The following is a 22254-nucleotide window of genomic DNA, read 5'->3' as shown; positions in this document are numbered from 1 at the left end:
GTAGGGTGTGTGTGTGTGTCTGTGTGTGTCTGTGTGTGCATCAGTGTGCATGCGCTGGAGGCCCCGTGTCAACCTTGGGTGTGGTTCTTCAGGAGCCATCTGCTCTGTCTTCTGAGACAAGCTCTCTCACTGGGACCTGGGGCTGGACAATTAGGCTATGTTGGCCGGCCAGCAAACCCCAGGGAACTGCCTTTTCCTTAGGGCTAGGACCACAGGTATGTGTCGGCTTTTTACATGGCTTCCAAGGATTGTGCAGCAAATACGTCTGACTGGGCTGTCTTCCCACCTCCACATTTGTATTCTTCTAAAAGTCATAGCTGTAGTGCAGACATTAGGGTTGTTTCCAGTCTCAGGCTATTATGACTAAAACTGCTATTAAAATCCTGATACATGTGCATGCATTTTTTTCTTTCCTTTTCTTTTGGAGACAGAGTCTTGGTATGTAATCCAAGCTGGTCTTGAACTCACGGCAATCCTTCTGCCCTAGCCTCAAACTTAGCCAAGATTTCCTGACTCTTCTGAGACAGATTGTAGCTGTATTGGGATTACAAGTATGCACAACTACAAATGACTGTATACATACCTTTTGTCGAAACAGGGTTTCTCTGTGAAACAGTCCTGTAACTCACTCTGTAGACCAAGCTGGCCTTGAACTCACAGAGATCCAACTGCCTCTGCCTCCCGAGTGCTGGGATTAAAGGCGTGCGCCACCACCGCCCGGTGACTTTATACATACATTTTATTCACAAAGATACTGTCAAGTTACCCTACGTTATGCTGTTATGACCATTCACTCCACTGATCGCCGCAAAGCCAGTTCCGGTAAAAGTTGGTGTTGGAGTGTCTATCTTGTTAATTCTCCACCTCATTGTTTGAGACAGAATCTCTCGCTGAACTTGAAGCTCACCAGTTGGATTGGACGGGCTAGCCAGGGAACTGTGGGGATCCGCCATCTCTGCCTTGCTAGCATGGGATTGCAAGCACGCGGCCAGGCCTGGTGTTTGCTGTTTGTTTTCCTTGGGTTCTGGGGATCTAGATTGAGGTTCTTATGTGCATAGAGGGCACTTTGCTGACGGAGCAACCTCCCCAGGGTCTAGCTTCCTATTTCCTTAGTAATTTTAGTAACGCTGTGCCTCCTTCTTGAACCTCTCCTCTCCTCGCTTCTCTTCTCCCCCCCCCCCTTCACTTTTAGGGCCCAAGCTGGCCTCAGGCTGTGGCTCCTCCTGCCTCTGCTCCAGCCTGCTGGGACAGCTGTGAGGTCCAGACTTGGAGAGATGAGAAAGGTTGGAAACCAGCTACCAAGGGACAGGGAAAGTTAGCAAGATCAGCTGTCCCCTGTGGGAGAACCCAGTGAAGATGTTCGAACAACCGAGCTGGACTCAACAGGCTTGACATAAGAGCGCCGCTTCTCCAGGTCCTGGTGTTACCGTGCTGGGTTACCTTGATGACTCTCCTCTTTGAGTGCGTGCCAAAATTGGATTAGCCTTGGGTTCCTGTTTTGGTTGTTGGTGGTCTGTTGGTTCGTTTTTCAGAACAGGGTCTCACTATGTTGTCCTGCTGTCCTGGAACTCACACTGTAGACCAGGCTGGCCTTGAACTCACAGAGATGCACCTGCCTCTGCCTCCCAAGCCCTGGGATTGTGTGACTAGTATCAGCCTTGGGTTTCTAATTAGCCTTGAGCCTTGTTAGTGTTCGTGATTTTGTTGTGAACGAACAAAATCAAGGCCAAAAGACTGAGTTTTTCATTCTGTACTATGGAATTTTCATTTATTTATTTTTTTCAAATTATGCTTGGTTTGAACATGCCCTTCAAAGTTCGTATGTTGGAAGCTTGATCTTTGGTGGTATTAGGAGGTGGGGCCTTTACAGAGTGGTTCAGCAACAAGGGCTCTACCCTCCAGGAGCGGGCTAAGGCTGTGTTAAGGTTCCGTAAGGATAGATGGACTTAGCCCCACCGCGCTCTCTCTGTCCTTCTGTCATGGGTGGTATGACAGGAAGGGCATTACTGGCCACTGCCCATTCCATCTTAGATTGCCCAGACTCCAAGAACACAAGCCAACAAATACTGTAGGCTCATTATAAACTGCCTGGCTTGTGGTATTGTATTACAGGGGCATAAAATGCACTAAAACGTAAAATACATTAGGAATTATCATTTATTCTGAGAGTGTATCTCTCCATTTTTTTCCCTACTAAAATGCCCTGTCTTGTGAGGCAAGATGGTAGTCACAGATGGCATATGACATCCAGGCCATGTGAATGTTATTAGCCACTCTGTGGACAGCTCCCAAGTCCGTTCTAAAATCCTGTAGTCAGAGAAGCCGTACCTGGGAATCTTTTACTTAGGTGTGTTTGGAGATGCATTCCAGATGTGGTGGTCCAAGGATCTACCAAGGCTAGTCTCTTCTCTACTGCTAATTTGGAGGAACTGGGCCTGGCAGCTGCTGAGAGGTAGGAGACCCCCAGGGGCAGACATCTTCATCCATTTGATCTTCACCCCTGAGTCATCCAGTGACCCCATCCAGGTCCAAGCCCCGCTAGCCCAGGCCTCTACAGCTCTTGAACATTCCTGCCTTTGGCCAGAGTCCAGCCATGAAACCAACATGGGACAACGCACAGGTTAGCCACTGTCCCCGCTGCACTGACATGCTCTCCAGATTAGGTGGGAGAGGCTGAGAAGAGCTGGAGAGAGGAGAGGTTGTGGGCACACCCCTGGGCCCACCCGTTCTTCCTACCATTTCTCTTTCTCTTTGGTCCAGCTCATCAGGCCAGAAGCAGCAGAAAGACCAGAACGCAGAGGGAACTGATTGTATGGCAGCTTCCTGGTTGGCCAAACACCTTGTCAAGTGGTTCACCTCCACCAATCAGAGGCTGCTTGGGGGTGAGCGACTGTTTTCCTGCTGACAGCCCCAGGCTCCTGGCTCCTCCCCTGGAGGCCCTGGGGATGGAAGACAGAGGGGCAGTTAAGATATTTACCATCCAGGTCAGCCCACTCGTTTGCTAAAGAGGAAACTGAGGTCTAGTGGATTCCAGAGAGAAATCACAACGGTGCCTTGCCTGATGTATCCAGTTCAAAGGAAGGTCGGGCACAGACATGCAGAAGCAGGCCAGTGTTGTGCTGATGCTGGTGTGCTGCCCCTCCATTTCAGCCCCATGTTACACATGGGGAAACTGAGGAACAGAGGACTAGAGCAACATCCCCATTATCACAGGCTGGTGAGCAGTGACCCCCAGCAGCCACCTCCTCACTCAAGCCAGAGCTTTCTTCCCCAACCTCAGGCTGCTAACCCCTGACCTGCATGGAGGCCCGGCTCAGGGCAGTGGGTAGCTCCTGCCTGCCAGAGGACCCACTCTCACAGACCTGGTGGGCAGCTCGGGCTGCGGGTGGCCGCATCCTGGCTGCCAGCCTCTGCCTTCTCAGTGTGTCTCCAGGCTGTGCACCCTCTCTGTGAGATTGTCTTCAGTCCTCCAGAGAGAGAGAGAGAGAGAGAGAAGCAGATGTGTCCATGTGTCAGGTACTCAGGACAGGGTCCACATGCTCTCAACTTGCATCCTTTGTCAACAAAAACCGAGACCAGAACCAGAGTATCATAGTCTCCTGGAGACTTCTCAGAGGGACGGTGCATGTGGCAGGGGAGGAGAGGAATCTGGGGACAGGGAGAATTCAAACCCACGTCCTGTCCTTGGGTTCCTCACCAAGACAGGAGAGACTGACCCACAAACCAGATGCACCATCCACCAAGGCTCATGGGTCCCGGCAGAGAGGATCTGATCAGTTCCCAGAGAGACTGCCCGGAGGTTCGTCTACAGTGCTCATTTGGGCTGGGTGTCAAGGGACAGGAAGGGTCACCCAGGGGTCAGTTTGTGCTACTATTGGCATGCCTCCTTGTCCATGGCGTTCTCTGTCTCTTAGCAAGAGACTTTCTTCTGCAGTGTGAGCTCAGTGCATCAGCATGAGCCTAGGAAGAGACCCACGACTCTGTGCAGAGAAGGCATGGTAGACCCAGGTTGTGGGTCCATCCTGAAACTTCTTAGGTCTGGAACAGAGTCTGAGACCCTGCTTGTCTCACCATTTCCGGAGCTGCTGAGGCCCTAGGTCAAGGTCATCATTAGGACTACTGATTTACAGAGGAAGAAAGGAAGACAGCAGCCTGGCAGTCAGAAGCAGCTGGTCCCTGTCGCCTAGTGAGCGTAAGCTCAACAGCTAGCCACCTCTCCAGCCATGCCACCCTGCCACCTCTTGGACATAATTCCCCAAGGCTGATGTCCCCCAAACAGCCTCAGATAAAAGACTTGAAAGGTTGAGTGGCCTTGGGCAGCTGCATAAGCCACCTCCTATCCTGGAAGGGCCACCACCCAAGTGTCTCGTGGCTGCCTGGCCTTTCTGCCCAGGCTACAATTAGGTGTGCTGCCAAACAGGCTTCCCTAGTGACCCAGTGCAGAGCTGGCACCAGCCCAGACCAGGCAGCAGGGCGGGCCGGGAAGGGAGCTCTGGGCATTGGCAGCAGAGAAGCATCACACAGGCTGGCTTTGTGTGTATGCCTGTGGGGACCTGAGTGGAAATCTGTTAGGATGCCTGCCTCTGGTCCCACTTCCTAGAGAGTCTTCCTAGGTCTCTGCTCAAGCACGACTGTCCCTGTGTCCCCACACAGCCTTCAGACGTGATGGCCGTGAGTTGGCCATCCTCCTGCCTCAGCATGATTGTAATCACTTGCAGGGGCTTCTCAGTCCAAGGCAGAGTATTCCCCAATTCAGAGCTCACTGCAGGCAGGCAGCCTCTGCTGCCAGGGGCTTCCCTGGAACTGGGAGACTCCTTGACACCCACAGTAACAACAGCACCCCCTGGCTGGAAGACCCTCCTCCTTCCCCATGTACAGGCTGTAGCCCATACTGCCCCTCTCCCCTATGGGGGAGTTAATTTATTCTGATGACCACGCCCTGCCTGTCTCTCTCCGCCCCACACTAGAATTGTTACCTCCAAATTTACAAAGGGATTCAACCTCGGAGAGGGCCTGCTACGGACTGGGATCCCTCCTCATCTGGAAGAGTCTGGCTGGAGTACCTTCACTATACCTTCAAGGCTCCATGTCCTTCACAGATCTGTGTGGGGCCCTCTTGGGTCATCCTGGTTCACTCTGTACCCAGGCAGCACGAAGAGCTGAGAGGCTGCGTTTCCTTGTCTCCGATGGCTCAGCATTCATGGTTTGGGAGCAGTCACCATCACCCTCCTTCTATTTGGCTTTTGTCCTGCAGGAACTGAGAGGGGGAAGCCCTCGTTTCACTGCCAGCCTGACCCTCCTTCCCTGTTGGCAGCACATGGAGATGCCAGACGGGAAGGTGGGAGACACAGGACTGTTTGGTACACGCTTAACTCTCTGGTCCCGTGGATCCCGGCAATGTACGGGTTGCTGTCTGCTTCTTTACACACACCCTCTTCATCCAGCTAGTTCCCACGGAAGCCCAGATGTTCATCCAGCTGCTGGGCTAGAAGCAGGAGCATGATCGAAGGGGCTCAGTTCCCCTGTGGCCTTGTGACCTAACCCCCCTATGGCTGTCTCCTTGCCTGATAAGTGGAGGTGGTAAACACATCCACTTACTGGAACGGGATGGGATTAAAGGAAATCAAGCCTGTCTAAAGGCTTGGCAAAGGTGCCTGCCACGCCACGTGATGCCTGGTAGATAGGTGGCTGGACAGAAGCTTCCTCGTGACAAGGAAGAGAGACAGTTGTGATCTTACCTGACATGTGCGATGAAACGGCATCAGTCATCAGTCTACTCTGTCCCTGGGTTCTGTATTGGGGACTCAACCAACCTGGGATGGAAAACACACACCACAAATGAGGTTGGGGCTAGAAAGATGGCTCAACTATTAAAAGAGACCTGGCTGCTCTTCCGGGGGACCCGGGCTTGATTCCCAGCACCCACAGGGCAGCTCACAGCCATCTGTAACTCTAGTCCCAGGGGATCTGACACCATCTTCTGGCCTCCTTGGGTACTGCATACACATGGTGCACAGACATACATGTAGTCAAAACACTCATACACATAGATAATTTTTCTTAAGTTTTAAAAATGGTGTTGATACAGGCATGTACAGATCATTTCTTGTCATTATTCCCTAAGCAGTATAGTATAGCAATTACTGACACAGCCCTTACATTGCACTAGAGACAGTCTAAAGACATCCGACAATGACTTTAAGTTGGTAGGAGGCACACAGCTGATAGGCAAATACTGTGTCACTTTAAGGGCTGGGGATGTAGCTCAGTGGTTGAAAGTCTGCGATAACATACCCAAGATCCTAGGTTTGATCCCTAGCACATGGCAGCGGGGAGCAAATATTATGTCACTTTACATCAGGGACTTCTGAAATTTTGATTTCCTCAGAGTATCAGAACCAGTCCCCTATCATGAGTTAATTTTGCCCCTTGGAGGGAGGCGAGCCAGTGAGGGTTGTGAACAGGAGATTAAGAAAGTGTACATAACTAAGGGAGAGAAGGCCATTATGTGACATTTAGTGACCACCTTGCCAGGGAGAAGACCTTCTGTCCTCTTTCTTGGGAGTATTTTTCAGACCCATTGTGCATGGGAAGGGGAAGCAGAAACCTTTCAGATGTCATTTTTCTCAAGTGACGGGCGCTGCACTCACCAGCAATAAGCTGGGTCGACATGGCAAACTGATGTGCAGAATCGCGTTCTCCGAGAACTGTCACACAAACCCGAGATGAGGGAACGCTCCAAAAGGCCTCACGGGGACTCCCCCAATGGGCTGTGGTTGTGAAACCCCAAAAGGACCAAGGAGGCTTGTCAGATGGGAGGTGGCCGAGAAGAGACGCACTAGGGTCCTGCATTGGCTCTGGAAAAGGAAAGAGCAAAAGGGAAGAACTGGTGACATACCAGTGACATCAGTGACTGGCTTGATTATACTGTGATGTATGGGCATGGTTCCATAAGATGTCAGCATCGGGGCAGGCCATGGGAAGGCCATGAGGGACTCCGCGCTGCCCTGGCAACTTTGCAGGAAACCTTCCATTGTTGCTAAATTAAAAGGCTTTGCTGTTGCGTTTGTGTTTGTTCTTAAAATAAAGCACAGTGCTCTGAGAATGTAGTTTAGTGGTCGAGTGGTCAAGGCCCTGGACTCCATCCCCAGCACTGCAGTAAATGATATTAACCACAATGCATTGTAAGGGATTAACCAGAACAAGCTCTCCAGGTAGCTCTGTGTGTGTGTGTGTGTGCATGTGTGTGCATATACACTTGTAAGTAGTATGCACATGTGTGGATGTCTATGTGAAAGTATAAGAACAGAGCCTCCATGGCAGTAAGTTGGTCCCAAGGAGTAGGCATGGAGAGCTGACGGACTCATGGGTGCCGCTGGATTTGGGTAAAGGGATGCTGTAGGCTTTGCAGAAAGACAGGGCCTTGCATGGTAAAGACTCTGGAAGAAGCTGGCATGGTGGCACATGCCTTTAATCCCAGCACTCGGGAGGCAGAGGCAGGCGGATCTCTGAGAGTTCAAGGCCAGCCTGGTCTACAGAGTGAGTTCCAGGACAGCCAGGGCTACGCAAAGAAACCCTGTCTCAAACAAACAACAATAAAAAAGGACTCTGGAAGACTATATTGGGAAACTCCCAGAATAGGGATGGGTACACTGGCCAAAGCAGATGCCTGGTTACTAGAGAAACTGCCTGCCTGCTTTACTTTCAGAGGTACCAAGTGTGTCACAGGCGTATCTGGGGGAGCTAGATGGTAGATTCAACCTACCACAGATAAAAACATTCAGTAAAGAAAGAAAGTCTGTCTATACTGAACATGCACAGAGATTTTTTTCTCTTGCCATTTATTCCCCAAACAATATGGTTTAGCAATTATTCACACAGAATTTGTCCTAGTCAGGGTCACTTTCGCTACGATGAAACCCTATGACCAAAAGCAACTTGGGGAGGAAAGGGTTTATTTGACTTACACATCCACACTGTAGTCCATCACTGGAGGAAGTCGGGACAGGATCTCACACAGGGAAGGGGCATGGAGGCAGGAGCTGATGCAGAGGCCACGGAGGGGTGCTGCTTACTGGCTTGCTCAGCCTGCTTTCTTATAGAACCCAGGACCACCAGCCTAGGGGTGGCCCTACCCACAATGGCACCTCCTCCACCAATCACTAACTAAGAAAACGCCTTACAGCCGGATCTGATGGAGGCATTTTCTCAATTAAGGCTCCCTCCTTTCAGATGACTCTAGCTTGTGTTAAGTTGACATAAAACCAGCCAGGACAGAGTTCATAACCCACTAGGAGTAGAAACCACTTAGAGACAATCTGAAGCACATGAGAGATACTGTACATTCCAACGGGAGAGACTTGAGCATCCTTGGACTCAGGTCTACTGAGGGTTCAGAGGCCAGTGTGGTCCAGTTCAGCAAACCTGAGAAGTCCCTCCTCTCTGCCTGCAGAGTTGGCCCTCAGAACCGCCACAAGCTGGGCCTCAGAAGTCCTTAAGCTATGACTCAGTCGGTGTGGCCTCCCGTCCAGTACTTAGACCAGCTCAGCAAATAAGGGAGCACACTGAGCTGAGCCCAAGGGCTGGCCACGGGCCCAGGAGAGGGAGTCTCCTCCACATTCCTCTTCTTCATACACTGACTTAGTTTGGTGGTTTTTTTTTTTTCTTTTTCTTTTCAGCAGCACCAAAGGCCCCTGGAGTGTTCTGGCATTGGAAGGCAGCATGGCACCTCAACTCATGCCAGCATGCCAGCATGGCAACGGAGTTAACCTTGGTGAGACTGGAGGCCTCAGAAGGAAATACCGCCTGGACCAGGAGGGAGCCCTGGTTGTGGAGCACTGCGGCTAGGCTGCCCGTGCTCCCAGGTGTGCTCCCAGGGAGAACCTCTGATCCCAGCTGTCTGGGATGCTGAGCCCACCCCAGGAGATCATTATCTCCAAAGGTGGGCAGAAAGGAGAGTGGTCCAGCTAACCCCACAAAGGGCGTTGAGATCTTGGGGCGTGCCTGGGACCCAGGTCTTCTTGGATAGCCTCGGAGCACTGAGCTGAGTACTAGTCAGCAAATGTTGAGTTCTGAGGCATCGTCCATGAACTTGTGGGTTATGGGAGGAGCTGTGGAGTCACACAAGACTGGACCATCGGTGTCTGTCTTCACCATGTCGGCACCCCAGGCCTTTGGGGTCGGCATGTGGGAATAGCAGACTAGGAGGGTACGCCCCTAATGCACCTAAAAAGGCACCAGGGGGGGGTGAGTCCTGGAAGTAGGGCAACAGGATGGCATGGGCATGAAGAGGACAGGCAGGGACAGAGGGAGCCCTGGGGTCAGTGGGCAGTGGCTCCAGGCATGGCATAAACTGTTCCTGCCTGACTGGAACTGCCATGTAGAAACATACTTTCCTTCCCCCCCTCCCTTTCCCCCCGAGACAGGGTTTCTCTGTGTAGTTTTGGTGCCTGTCCTAGATCTCACTCTGTAGACCAGGCTGGCCTCGACCTCACAGAGATTTGCCTGGCTCTGCCTCCTGAGTGCTGGGATTAAAGGCAGCCGCCGCCGCCGCTGCCGCCGCCACCACCACCACCACCACCACCTGGCAAAACATACTTTGTGGTTTTTCCAGACAGGTTTTCTCCTTTGCAGCCCTGGCTGTCCCAGAACTCACGCTGTAGACCAGGCTGGCCTGGACCTCACAGAAATCTGTCTGCCTCTCCCTTTCAAGTGCTGGGATTAAAGGTGTGTGCCACCATTGCTGAGCAAAAAAACATACTTCACTATGGATCTTCCAGGCCAGGCCTTGGAGATGCACGGTGTGTCCCTGAGTGGGGTAGATCGGAGAGCCGTGTGGCGGCCAGTGTTGTCTCTGGCCAGCTGGTCGTCTTCAGAGTGGAATCACCTGATGGAGAGGGAGGAGAGGGAGGAGAGGTAAGGCACTTGCCTGAGTCATATCGCTGCATATGGAAAGGGTGTGGAAGCCCTGGCCTCTGCCTCCCGCCCCTCCTTGCCTACCAAGTGGAGTATGGGCTATACCATCATGTGTTGTCAATGGGCTTGAAGACGGGAGTTTGAGTCTCCTGTGTAAACCCTTGATTAGACCTGCAATTCCAGCACTTAGGAAGCTGATGCAGGAGGATTCTCCTAAATTCCAAGACAGCCTGAGTAAATAAATAGCCTGGGCCATGGTGGTTCATTTCTTTAATATCAGCACTCAAGAGGTAGAGGCAGGAGGATCACTGCATGCTCAAGGTTAGCCTGGTCTACACAGAGAGTTTCAGACCAGCAAGGCTACAGAGTGAGACTCTGTTTCAACACCTCCACCCCACCCCACATCTACCCCTCACTCACCCCCCACACCCACCCCTACACCCACACCCACCTACACCTGTAGCGCAAATCCTAATTAGTCTTAATATAAAAACCTGGAGCCAGATATTGGGGTAAATGTTGAAAGATCAGAGAGACAAAGGAGCAAGTCACAGCCACCTCTTACCACGCCAACTTCTCACCTGAAAGGTCTGAGCTCCTGTCTCCCTCCCCCTTTATATTCCTCTCTCTGCCCAGCCATATCACCTCCTGTCGCCACCTCTCTAGTCCTGGGATTAAAGGTGTGCACCACCAGTGCCTGGCCTCTATGGTTGACTAGTGGCTAGCTCCATCTTCTGATTTCCAGGTAAGTTTTATTTGTTAGAGCACAAAGTATCACCACCCACACCTACCCCTACACCCATACCCCCACATACCCATCACTCCCCACCCCCTCAAATCCTTAAAGTATTCTTATAATTGACACAATTGAAAATGTATTTTAGTCACTGTATAAAATAATTTAAATGATTGTAGAGTATAAAAGCAGTTTGTCCTCTTAATAGAAAATAGAAATACAGAAAACTACTTTAAAAGAAAGTAAAACTTTCTCTCCCCGCTACTCTCTCCCCTAACGGCCGTCTCTCCCGCATTTCCTGAACTGAGCCTCCCTTTTCTGTCCCAAGTGTTCCAAAAGTGCTGCCAAAAGCCACCACAAATGGGTGTGAGATGGGGGGTCAGATGGCGGGGTTTGGGGGAGCCCGATCGTACTGCAGGTTGAGCAATCTTACATGGCAAAAAGAACTCCAGCAGCTGTCTGGCTGTCCTGAGGAGGACACGAGTCCCCGGGTCCCGATCCTGGGACCCCAGCCTCAGCGCCCCCTCACTCCCAGAGTCCCTGTTTCCTGAAGTCCCGGCACCGGGATCAGGGCTTCGCCTCAAGAGTGACAAGACACAGGGCAGATCACAGGTGGCAGATGTTTTCTACTTGTGAACACACACACACACACACACACACCCCCTTTGTGATGTGGTTCAGAATGGTCTTACCCATAGATGTACTCAAAGGTGTATGATTTCAGCTGGAGACCACTCTCTGTATCCCAGGGCTCCCATCCAGGCCCAAACTCACTGCCCCCCCACTTTGTTGACTCCCTCATTCTTTATAGACACTGTGAATCCTGTTTGCCCAGGAACGCCGCTAGCTGAGTTATTTTCATAATCAAGATGACACTCTCATAAACACTGCACTCACAGTCTGCTGAGGTACCCACAGACTATTATTTTAATGTTTTGCTTAGCTGTACCCATTCCTGCCCTTGTGCTGGAACCACTGTGTGTGGGGACCCCTGAGGAAGTGGCTTAGTGTTTTAGGCCTGGATGAGAAGGAGCCAGCTGGGTGTCTCACACATGTGAGAGGCTGTCAATCATTTGGGCACACAGGACCTGGGGAGACCTTGGCAGCGACTGGAGATAGAGTCATTCAGGAACCCTGCTATATGAACTGACACCGCTCGGTTCACACTCTGGGAGGTAGGCCACCTCAGCTCGGGTGGTCTCAGGATACACTCCAGAGCGTACTGTCCTCCAGTGAGGCCCCAGAACCCCTTTTGGACTCTACTACACTTTCCCACTCAGCTATTTCAGAGCAGGGTTTGGAGGCCATTCAAGTTCCCAGCTGCCTGGCTTCCTGGCTCTGGTTTACAAAGTCCTGTCTTGGGAAGGAAAGGGAGGGGCCAGGGTGTCTTGGCTGGTGCTTTCCCCTGGGTGGGACTCTTGGTTACATAGGACCTCTCTCTGAGGGCCTTGCTTCTACCTAGGAAAACCCCTCCTGGCCTACTGGGTGGGCCTGGCCGTCACTTCCCCTTCTGCCAGGGTGTTGGGAGGAGGTGGCCTATGGAGGCAGGCTCCTTTCTGCTCTACCTCAGGTTCTCCTTCTGAGGGGGCCAAAATGGGGCTAGAAGAGCTCCTGTGGCTTCAAGCCGTCTCTCCCCCCTCCACTTTCTAGAAAGTTCCAGGGGGACTCAGATGGTCTAGTTGAACTGACTAGGCCTGGCCTTGGGGAGCATTTATCCCTAAGATTTCCCCATTTGTGTGTCTTAAATGATCCTGACTCTGCAGACAGTGGCCAGGGTCCTCGGCATTATTTCAGTAGCCCTCCTGAAGGCCTGAGCTGGGCCTAGGGTCCCCCAGACAGCCAGCTTTGACTGCCTTCCCAGAGTGCACCTGTCTAGGGTAGAGACTGAGTCCACAGTGACCCGATAGTGGACAGAGGAACTGTAAGGAGAGGTGCCCGAGGCAGACAGGAGACTGTTCCCCACTAGCAGCCTGTGCGGTCAGGACCCCATTTTCTGGCCAGGTTTGAGCTGACCGTTACAGGGGGCAGGGAGGACAAGGGGTTGTGTGTGTAGGGTGAGAGGAAAGAGCAGAGAGAGGGGCCTGGAGAACCTGGGTGACTCACACCTGTGATCCCCGTGTGTGGGAGGAGGCGGCTGGGCGGTCAGGAGCTGGGGACATCTCCATTGTGATGCATAGTGAGTTTGAGGCTAGCCCAGGCTACACAAAACTCCATCTGAGAAGGAGAGAAAGCGGGGTAAGTCTGGGGCACGTGGGCTTGGAGGCGGTGAGGCTGGGTAAAGGCCCCTGTATCACACGGCCTGTGTCATTTTGGAGTCAATCTTGGCTCTTCCAGTTCCGGGCTTTGGCACCCACTCATCTGCCTTTTGCCACTACAGAAATCCACAGGAATGCAGTCAGACAGTCTGGACGCTTTCCTGTGCAGTTTTGGTTTTTATTCAGCAGACTGGTTTTTCAGAGTGGTTCACCATTTGCTTCTCAGTAGCAAGAGTGGACTCCCAATGGCTCCGCCTCTCCCCAGGTATGATTGCCAGCGGGCTTTCTTTTCACTGTCCTGGTGGGCTTGGGGCGGAGGCTTCTCACTGGGACGTTAATTTGCATTTCCTTGATGAGTAATTGCGCTGACCTTTGACCTCATGAGTAAATTGGCGATGTGGTTAACGGACTGTTTTGTCAAATTTTTTAATATGGTGATATTTGAAACGAGATTTTAATGTCTAATGTCACGGTAGCTCATGCATGCTAAGAAGTCTGACATACGTGTTTATGTACACACACACACACACACACACACACACACACACACACACACACACACACACACGACACCCTTCCAAGATGTGAGGTCTACAAGGAAAATCAGGACACGACCTTCATCTCAGTTCCACGCAGCTGCTCACAAGAGCATCTGTGTGGCATTCACGGTGCTATCAATGCACGGTCCCATCTGTCCTAACAACCTGTGAGGATGTCACCAAGGAAACAGGTGGCTTGTGAAAGGCCCCCAGCCCAGGTTTGCCCTATTCCAAATTCAATGCCTTTCCGTTACCTACACGGCTTAATGGCAGACTCGGATCAGAGACATCACGAAAGGAAACAAAACCACCCAAGTAAAGAGCCAGGCAGGGTGACCCCAAGGCAGGGGACATTCAAATGTCCTTGGGGTCATTCAAAAGGAGAAAGAAGCCCCTCACCCTGGAATCCAGGGGACGCTTCTGTCAGCAGCTGGACTAGAGTCCCAGCACAATTCACAGCTGCTCCTAGCCTCTCCCTTCCCAGCCACAAACCTGCAATTTTCTAGGAATCTCTCCGGAAAGCCCCGTTTTCAGGAAAGGACCTGCCGGCTTGTCAACCCTAGTGACTCCTGGCCTTCTTTTATCAGATTATAATTCCACTATCTCCAGAGTCACCTCACACCTCTCTCTGATCAGGAGAGAAGAAAAAAAAAAAAAGGTGTCTTCGCAACTTTTGAGATGTAACTTGAGAGCCACCAAAAAGGTGTAAAGGGCTAATGCTGAGGCAGGTGACTGACTCTCCACGGAGAAGCCCTCACCCACACTTGGGTGTGTCTTATCTCTCCTGCTCTGTTTGAAGGATCACATTCCCGTACCTTACTTTCCCCTATGCTCCTCGAGGAAGCACAGAACCCGACGGAGGTATGTCTTTCTTTCTGAGTGCTTCTCTTTCTCTTAACCCTTAAGATATCTTCAACAAAATCACCAAGTCTGCTCTATCATAAACCGGCTAGTCCTGAAATTCTTTTCAGTGTCAAAACCACAAGCCCAGGGTTGGAGAGATGGCTTAGTGGTTAAGAGCACTGGCTGCTCTTATATAGGACCCAGGTTTTATTCCCAGCACCCACATGGTGGCTCACAACTGTCCATAACTCTAGTTCCAGGGGATCCGATGCCCTCTTCTGACCTCTGCAGGCACCAAGCACACAAATGGTGCACAGACACACATGCAGGCAAAACACCCATACATGTGCAATAAAATAAAATAAAATAAAATAATTAGAGTACAAAAAACCAACTCACATACACCAGTGTCGCGGTCCCTGAAAGTCCAAGGGAAGTCTTCAGACTACTGAGGGTGATTGATTGATGGTCTCTGTGGCTTCACTCCTGAAAATCCCAGTGTAAGGAAGGCAGAAACAAGATCCCAAGTCTGAGGCCAGTCTGGACAACTTGGTGAGCCCCTTCGTCAAACTGGAAAGTAAAAAGAGAGCTCAGGGTATAGCTCGGGTAGAGTGCCTGTCCATCACACACCAGCCCAGAGCTCAATTCCCAGCACTTAAAGAAATAAGTAAATACACAAGGACTCCCATTCAAATTCAGCATGGGGAAGGGGCGGTGCCGATCATGAATGGTGGGGCGGTGTGGACAATCATGAATGGTAGGGGTGGTCATGGGGTACAGCAGTTTATTGTGGGAAGAAAGTGAAAGCAGATCTCAGTTTTGGGGGCGCTAGGGTTTGTAGGGTGTCTCTCGGTGTGGCGAGTAGAGTTGTGTGGCCCTGTCTCTGGGTGTGTCCTGTAATGAAGGCGTCCCTTGAACCCCCTCACATTGTCTGACTGGATGCTCACAGTGGCCCTGCTGACCCAGGCTACAGATGAGGCCTCTTTCCTGCCCCATCGGGAGAGTCGCTAAAACTCCAGGGACATGGCTCCCTGGTATATCCTGGGGGGTCGAGGAAGGGGTTCCTGGTTTACATAGCTCTCAGCTGGTCTGATTTTGGGTCACTGGCTCTCTGAAAAGGGTGACCACACTCTTGGGGTCTCTGCGGAAGATAAGGAAGTCCTCAACATGGTTTCCTCTCAGCTTTCCTTTTCACAGCCCAGCCCGGCTCTCCTACCCTCATAGAGAGGCTAGCTTGGGACAATCATCAACTTAGGATGGAGGTCCCTGCAAGTGTGGGTTCCACACGAGCCTGATACTCACATTCCGGCTTAGCCATTCATACCACAGGGGCTGTGATCCCAGAAGACAGAGCCGGTGTTGAGCCAGTACACTGAACCAGGAGAATGCCACCCAGAAGACAGAGCCGGTGTTGAGTCAGTACACTGAACCAGGAGAATGCCACCCAGAAGACAGAGCCGGTGTTGAGCCAGTACACTGAACCAGGAGAATGCCACCCAGGAGACAGAGCCGGTGTTGAGCCAGTACACTGAACCAGGAGAATGCCACCCAGGAGACAGAGCCGGTGTTGAGCCAGTACACTGAACCAGGAGAATGCCACCCAGGAGACAGAGCCGGTGTTGAGCCAGTACACTGAACCAGGAGAATGCCACCTGCCCCGTGTCGTCCTCAGTTTCCTTCCTCTCGACAAGGAACCCAAGATCACAGGTCTCCAAGGGCTACTACACCTCCATGACAGGTGCTCTAGAAAGAGTCCAGAGGTTCCGTGTACCTCCTCCCCAGGCTAAAACTTGATTCCTAGAGTGTCTGTCAGGGTGGATATCTTCTCCCTGCACAGTCAAGGAAATGGGCCACTATATTTACCAAAGACCCCGTATCCTCCTCCTTTGCAAAAGTGTGGCTAGAATGTTGCGAGGGGTGACACTGGGCTTGTGTCCTGGGCTCCGTCCTGGGGACAGAAAGGTGGGGAGGAGGCACGTAAACTCGTGTTACAACATATGAACCATGTGGAGGGAGTTTAAACTCATGAAACTTCCTATAAAAAGCATTTGGGCAATTTGCATCGAGAATGTCTGAACGTTTTTATCTTTGGGTCAGTTCATTCCAGTCCTGGGCATCTTCAGACACTCATTAGAACCAGGAGAGGGGCAAGTACTTAATGCAGGGCCACACAACCAAAGGCCCTGACACACAGGACTGGCTGACTAGTCATGGACACTGGAAAGTATTCTACCGTGTTAAAATTTGATTTTTGCAGGGTCTGGGGGCGGGGGCGGTGAGGGGATAACTCAGTGCTTAAGAGCATGTACTGCTCTTGGCAGAGGACCCGAGTTCGATTCCCACACCCACACTGGGTGGCTCACAATCACCTGTAACTCTAGCTCTGGGGAAATCTGACGCCTCTGGCCATCTGGGGCACTTATACTCACCTGTACACATAACAATAAAAATCCTTTAAAAACCGACGTTACCAAGAACTTCAGAAAATGCTTTGGAAACGACATCAGCTGAGAAGTGCCAAACCAGGGCTGCAGAGAGAGGGTGTGAGCCCCACCAAGGAGAAGAGAATTCAAGAGAAAGTCATTAAATCACACATTCGAGTAACAGGTGATTTTAAGGGTTAGATTTTTGTGGTTCAAACGAGGCTGCTGAGTAGTGTAGGATAGCCTTGAACTCATGACCCTCATGCCCCAGCTTTGCTGAGATGACAGGCACTCGAGCAGCTCCACGCCTGTCCTGGAAAGTTATTTTACTTGCCGATTCCACCCATCTTTGAAGGTGCAGTGCAGCTGAACCTGCCTTGTGAGGCATCTGCATTTCCCTGAGAAGCCTTCTTTCATGGTCTGCTGCCCGGCATGAGTGTGTATGTTTGTATGTGGCGGAGGGCATGCACAAGTGTGGGTGAGCGTTGTGGAAGTCAGAGTACAACCCTGGGTGGTGTTCCTCAGGCACTGGTTTTTTTGTTTGTTTTTGAGACAGGGTCACTCACGGGCCTAGAATTCACTAAGTAAGCTGGGCTGGCCAGTCTATAAGCCCAACAAATATCCCTGAATCTGCCTGCTCAGCACTTGATGACAAGCATTTCACCAAGATTTCAAGAAGAGATTGATTTTTTAATGTGTGTGTATGTGTGCACATGAGTGCAGGTATCTGTGGGAGGCCAGAGGCATTGATACCATGAAGGGAAATGACATCACCACCCTCACACCCCGCCACAGGGACTGGCACTATTAGCAGGTGTGTTCTTGTTGGAGTAGGTGTGGCCTTGCTGGAGGAAGTGTGTCACTGGGGGTGGGCTCTGAGGCTTTAGATGTTCAAGCCAGGCCCAGTGTCACTCTCTCTTCCTGCTGCCTGCAGATCTACATGTGGAACTCTCAGCTACCTCTCCAGCACCAATGTCTGCCTGCCATACTTCCCGACATGATGATAATGGACTAAACCTCTGAACTGTAAGCCAGCCCCAAATAAATGTTTTCTTTTATAGGAGTTGTCACAGTCATGGTGTCTCTTCACAGCAAGAGAAACCCTACGACAATACCCCTGGAGCTGGAGTTGTAGACGGTTGTGAGCCACCAGATATGGGTGCTAGGAGGTCCTCTGGGAGAGCAGTCCAGGAGGGAGGCTCCCAACACCCAGCTTTCTCATCTAGGTCTTAGGGATCAACTTATGATCCACCCACCTTATTCTCCCCCCATTTCCCCGAGTGTGTCCCCTCGAGGACTGAAATCAATACAGCACTCACGAGGGGCTAGAGCAGGAAAGATGTGATAACCAAAGGGCACGGGGGCTGCTTTGGGGTGGTGGAAATGTTCCTGGTTGTGGCAGTGATCACATGACTATTTGTGTTTGTCGGAACTCATAGACTTTTAAGTAAAGGGGTGATTCTTTTTTTTTTTTTTCTTTTCTTTTTGAGACAGGGTTACTCTGTGAAACAGTCCTGGCTGTCCTGGATCTCACTCTGTAGACCAGGCTGGCCTTGAACTCACAGAGATCCGCCTGCCTCTGCCTCCTGAGTGCTGGGATTAAAGGCATGCGCCACCACAGCCCGGCAAGGGTGGTGATTCTTATTGCATGCAAATGATGCCTCATCAAACTGAACTTTTTTTTTTTTTTTTTTTTTTTTTTTTTGGTTTTTCGAGACAGGGTTTCTCTGTGTAGCTTTGCGCCTTTCCTGGAACTCACTTGGTAGCCCAGGCTGGCCTCGAACTCACAGAGATCCGCCTGGCTCTGCCTCCCGAGTGCTGGGATTAAAGGCGTGCGCCACCACCGCCCGGCCAAACTGAACTTTTAAGGGTGACTTTTCTGAGGTCCCTACAGAGAGGTTGACATGTTTGGTATTTTCTCTTCACCCCGGCTGGTCAGAATTTCAATCTTTGTAATGGTCACCAATCATTGCCAATTCCCACCGGTTTAGAATCACCATGGAAACACATCTGTAGGCGTGTCTATGAGGTTGCTTCCAGGAAACCTTAACTGAGTCAGATGTCAGCCTAGGATGGAGGTCCCTGCCAGTGTGGGTCGCACAGGAACCTAAGACTTATATTCTGGTTTAGCCATTTATACCACGGGGCACTTGATGCCAGAGAGCAGACCCTGTGTTCAGACACTGAACTAGGAGAATGCCACCTAAATACAGATGCCTCATCCCATGGGCTGGGGTCCAGACTGAATAAAGAGCACACTGAACACCAACATTATTCCCTCCCTCCTTCCTGACTGCAGAGGCCACCTGCCCCTGCTGCCAGCTCGTCCCCACCATATTAGACTGTTGTCTTAGTTAAGATCACTATTGCCATGACGAAACACCATGACCAAAATTAAGTTGGGGGAGGAAAGGGTTTATTTGGCTTACACGTCCACATCACGGTCCATCATTGAAGGAAGTCAGGACAGGAACTCAAGCAGGGCAGGAACCTGGAGGCAGGAGCTGATGCAGAGGTCATGGTGGGGTGCTACTTACTGGCTTGCTTTTAGAACTCAGGACCAGCAGCCCAGGGATGGCACCACCTACAATGGGCTGGGCCCTCCCCATCAATCACTAATTAAGAAAATGCCGTACAGCTGTATCTTATGGAGGCATTATCTCAAACGAGTTTCCCTCCTTTCAGATGACTCAAGCTTGTGTCAAGTCGACATAAAACCAGCCAGCACAACTGTGCACCCTCAAACTGGGAGCCAGACAGGCAAATCCTTCTGAAGGCTGCTTTTCTCAAGTATTTTGTCACGGCCGTGGGAAAAATAACGGATTCGGTCTCCACACCTGGGCCTCCTGGGCCTCCCCTGTGCCCCCAGCTTCCACAGCTCACTGCCAAGCTTTGTGGGATGGCCCCCTGCACAGGTGCGGGCTATTATTTACTGGACCCTCAGAAACGCTGTGGAACTTTCTGGAGCGCCTCACCTGTTCAACTTTCTCCTCTCAAGAGCCGAACGTACTCTAGCCCTGTCTGTGACCCTGAACCCTACCCTCTGTTTCTCTGTTTTCCCACAGCTTCTCTGTCTTCTGTCTTTCCTCCCTCTCTCCTTCCCCTCTCTCTCTGTGCACGCGTGCGTGCGTGCGTGCGTGCGTGCGTGTGTCAGAGTTTGTGCAGGCTGCTTCTAGGCAGAAGGCCGACATGCCATGGGTCCTTCTCAAAGGTCACAGCTCTGTGATGTTTACAGTGTCGTATAACCTGTCCAGCTTCCTAGTTGTACATCTGAGCCCGTGGACCTCTCAAGGATGCAGCCAGGGCTGCCCCTAGAGTTCTTCAGCTTGGCTTATATGTCATGTCCTAACTGGAACATTACATGGGCCTGTGATCAGGCTACAGAGTCACTCCACAACAACCATACCCAGAAAGCCTATTTTCTGGACTCTGTGCACACTCACTCTGATTTCTGGAATTCTGACACCTCCAACACACACTCGCACACACTCCTTCGAGGTCTGCAGCCTCTGTTTAGACTCCCAGGAAGTCTCTGGCACTCCGGCTGGGCCTAGATCTGCTCTGTGTTCCTTCCACTCCTTGGGCACCTTTGTGACAAGTGACTTGTTTATGTGACTCCCCTGTACCTGAGGAATGTCAGGGCACCTTCTGTCCTGTGTTATTCCTTCGCCCTGGAACATGTCCATGAACATGTGCCAAACAGTCACGAGGTACCAGCCCGCCCCCCTGCGCCACACACACACACACACACACACACACACACACACACACACACACACACACACACACAGTTGGTGAATTCTGCAGACAAGACTGCGTGTTCACACATTTCTCAGGGGTTTCACAGGCTCTCCTGGCCTCTGCATTGCTAGGGCCTTCCAGATGCCACCCTGTGGGGGACTCCAGACCCCTCCAGGTCCTCTTTCAGCCCCCACCAGCCCCAGGGGTGAGAGGAGAGCCTCATGTGACTGCTGTGTACACAGCTCTATCTCCAGAGCAAAGGCCTTGGTACAGTTGGGCAAACTAAGAGAGTCTAAATGTTTGCTCTTGAGTCCTTCGGGGAACTAGAGGCTCCTGCCTTGTGGGGGGGCAGGCCTTGGCTCTGAGTCTTCGAGAAAGGCCCTGTGGGGGGAAGGCAACATCCTAAGACAGAGCCTCGGAAGGAGGAAGAGGCCAGGATCATCCGAGGTCAGCCGTTGGGGGTGGCTTGATTACCAAATTGCTTTTAAGGAGGTTTTTTGTTTTGGTAACTGGCATCTTCTGAGACAGGTAAATTTGGTCTGGCTGGATCACAGACCTTACTGGGTCTCGGGCTGATCTTCCTTTGACTCAGTGCTCATTTTGGTCCCTGGCCTCAGACACTTCTGCTAGGTGACCCTACTGCAAAGAGTTCTTTTTTATCTTGTAAATGAAACTGTATTTCATGGGTGTGTGTGTGCTTTGAATTACATAAATTCCTCATTACAAATTTAACTTGTGTATTAATGATTTATATGTTACATTTATCTATTGAAAATTTGATTTATTTAACATTTTGGTCTTTTTTTTTTTTTTTTTTTTTTTTTTTTTTTTTGAGACAGGGTCTCACGTATCCCAGGTTGGCCTCCAACTAGCTGTGTAGCTAAAATTGACTTTGAACATCTGACTCATCTTGCCTCTCCCTCCCGAGTGCTGACATTTGTGCGTGTGCCACCGTGCCCTGTTTGTGCAGTCCTGGGGCTCAGACTCAGGGCCTCGTGCATGCTAGGCCATCAATCTACCACCTGAGCTGCATATAACCCGGGCTAGCTTGGATCCCAGTACCTAGGAAAGCCAGCCTCAACTACTGCTCTTCCTGCGTCCACCTCCCAGCTGCTAGGATTACGGGTACTGACTCCACCTTCACACAGCCCTAGAGGTTGGATCTGTGTGCCACTGTCAGACTGCAGTAACTACAGCTCACAGCTAGGGTGGCCACTCACCGGCACACGGCCAGCAGGAAAGGGCGGACTCCAGGCAGCTGCCTGCATGTGTCTTTAGTCTAGGGGACCACCTCTAGATTCCCCTCTCTACGGTTGTGAGCCCCTGAGCTTTGAAGCCCCCTCCATGGGTGTAGCTGTCCTTGCAAGGTTTTAGCTAAGAAGCTTTCTAAGCTCAAGGGGACCCCTCGAGGGTGTGCTGGAGCCCTCCTCATAGGCTGGAAGGGGGTGGGCACGCCTCTCAGGAGGGACAGCTGTAGGCAGAAGCCCCGGAGCCTCAGCCTGGGAAGGCCCAGGCACCAGGAACTGGAGGGAAGGCAGGCCTGAGGGGAGCCCACCCCGGGACAGCGCTTCCTGGGTGGCTTGCTAAGATCTGCCTCAGCTGAAGCAGCAGAGCCGCCCTGGGCAGTGGGGTGGTGGTGCTGACTAAATCTGACTCTCAGGCCCTTCTCCCCCCGTCACCAGCATGTCCTCATCATGTCACTGTGCCACCAACCATGACATTGTCCTGTCATGCCGTCTCCGTGGTACCACCACACCATCACACCAAGTTCTGCAGATTCCATTTGGGTAGAGTGTTAGCTT

General features: G+C 51.5%; 1 long non-coding RNA gene across 3 annotated transcripts; it reads right to left on the bottom strand.

The window, feature by feature from the left end:
• Window positions 1-721: 721 nt before the first annotated feature.
• LOC128115296 (uncharacterized) lies at window positions 722-18362 on the bottom strand. 3 transcript variants are annotated; one of them, XR_008220116.1, is made up of 8 exons: window positions 15591-18362; window positions 14688-14858; window positions 9761-9886; window positions 6651-6857; window positions 5739-5813; window positions 5064-5257; window positions 3363-3467; window positions 722-2939 (listed from the first exon to the last, which is right to left on the bottom strand). It is a non-coding gene; the product is annotated as an uncharacterized LOC128115296 (long non-coding RNA). The 3 variants fall into 3 exon arrangements; XR_008220115.1 differs by having other exon boundaries at window positions 5075-5257; XR_008220114.1 differs by having other exon boundaries at window positions 3363-5257.
• Window positions 18363-22254: the final 3892 nt, after the last annotated feature.

Source organism: Peromyscus californicus, unplaced genomic scaffold (genome assembly GCF_007827085.1).
Source record: "Peromyscus californicus insignis strain IS unplaced genomic scaffold, ASM782708v3 Scaffold_1__1_contigs__length_55948999, whole genome shotgun sequence".
Lineage (NCBI taxonomy): Eukaryota > Metazoa > Chordata > Mammalia > Rodentia > Cricetidae > Peromyscus > Peromyscus californicus.
The sequence above is the reverse complement of the archived record's forward strand: the minus strand, read 5'-3'. Positions and strand labels throughout refer to the sequence as shown.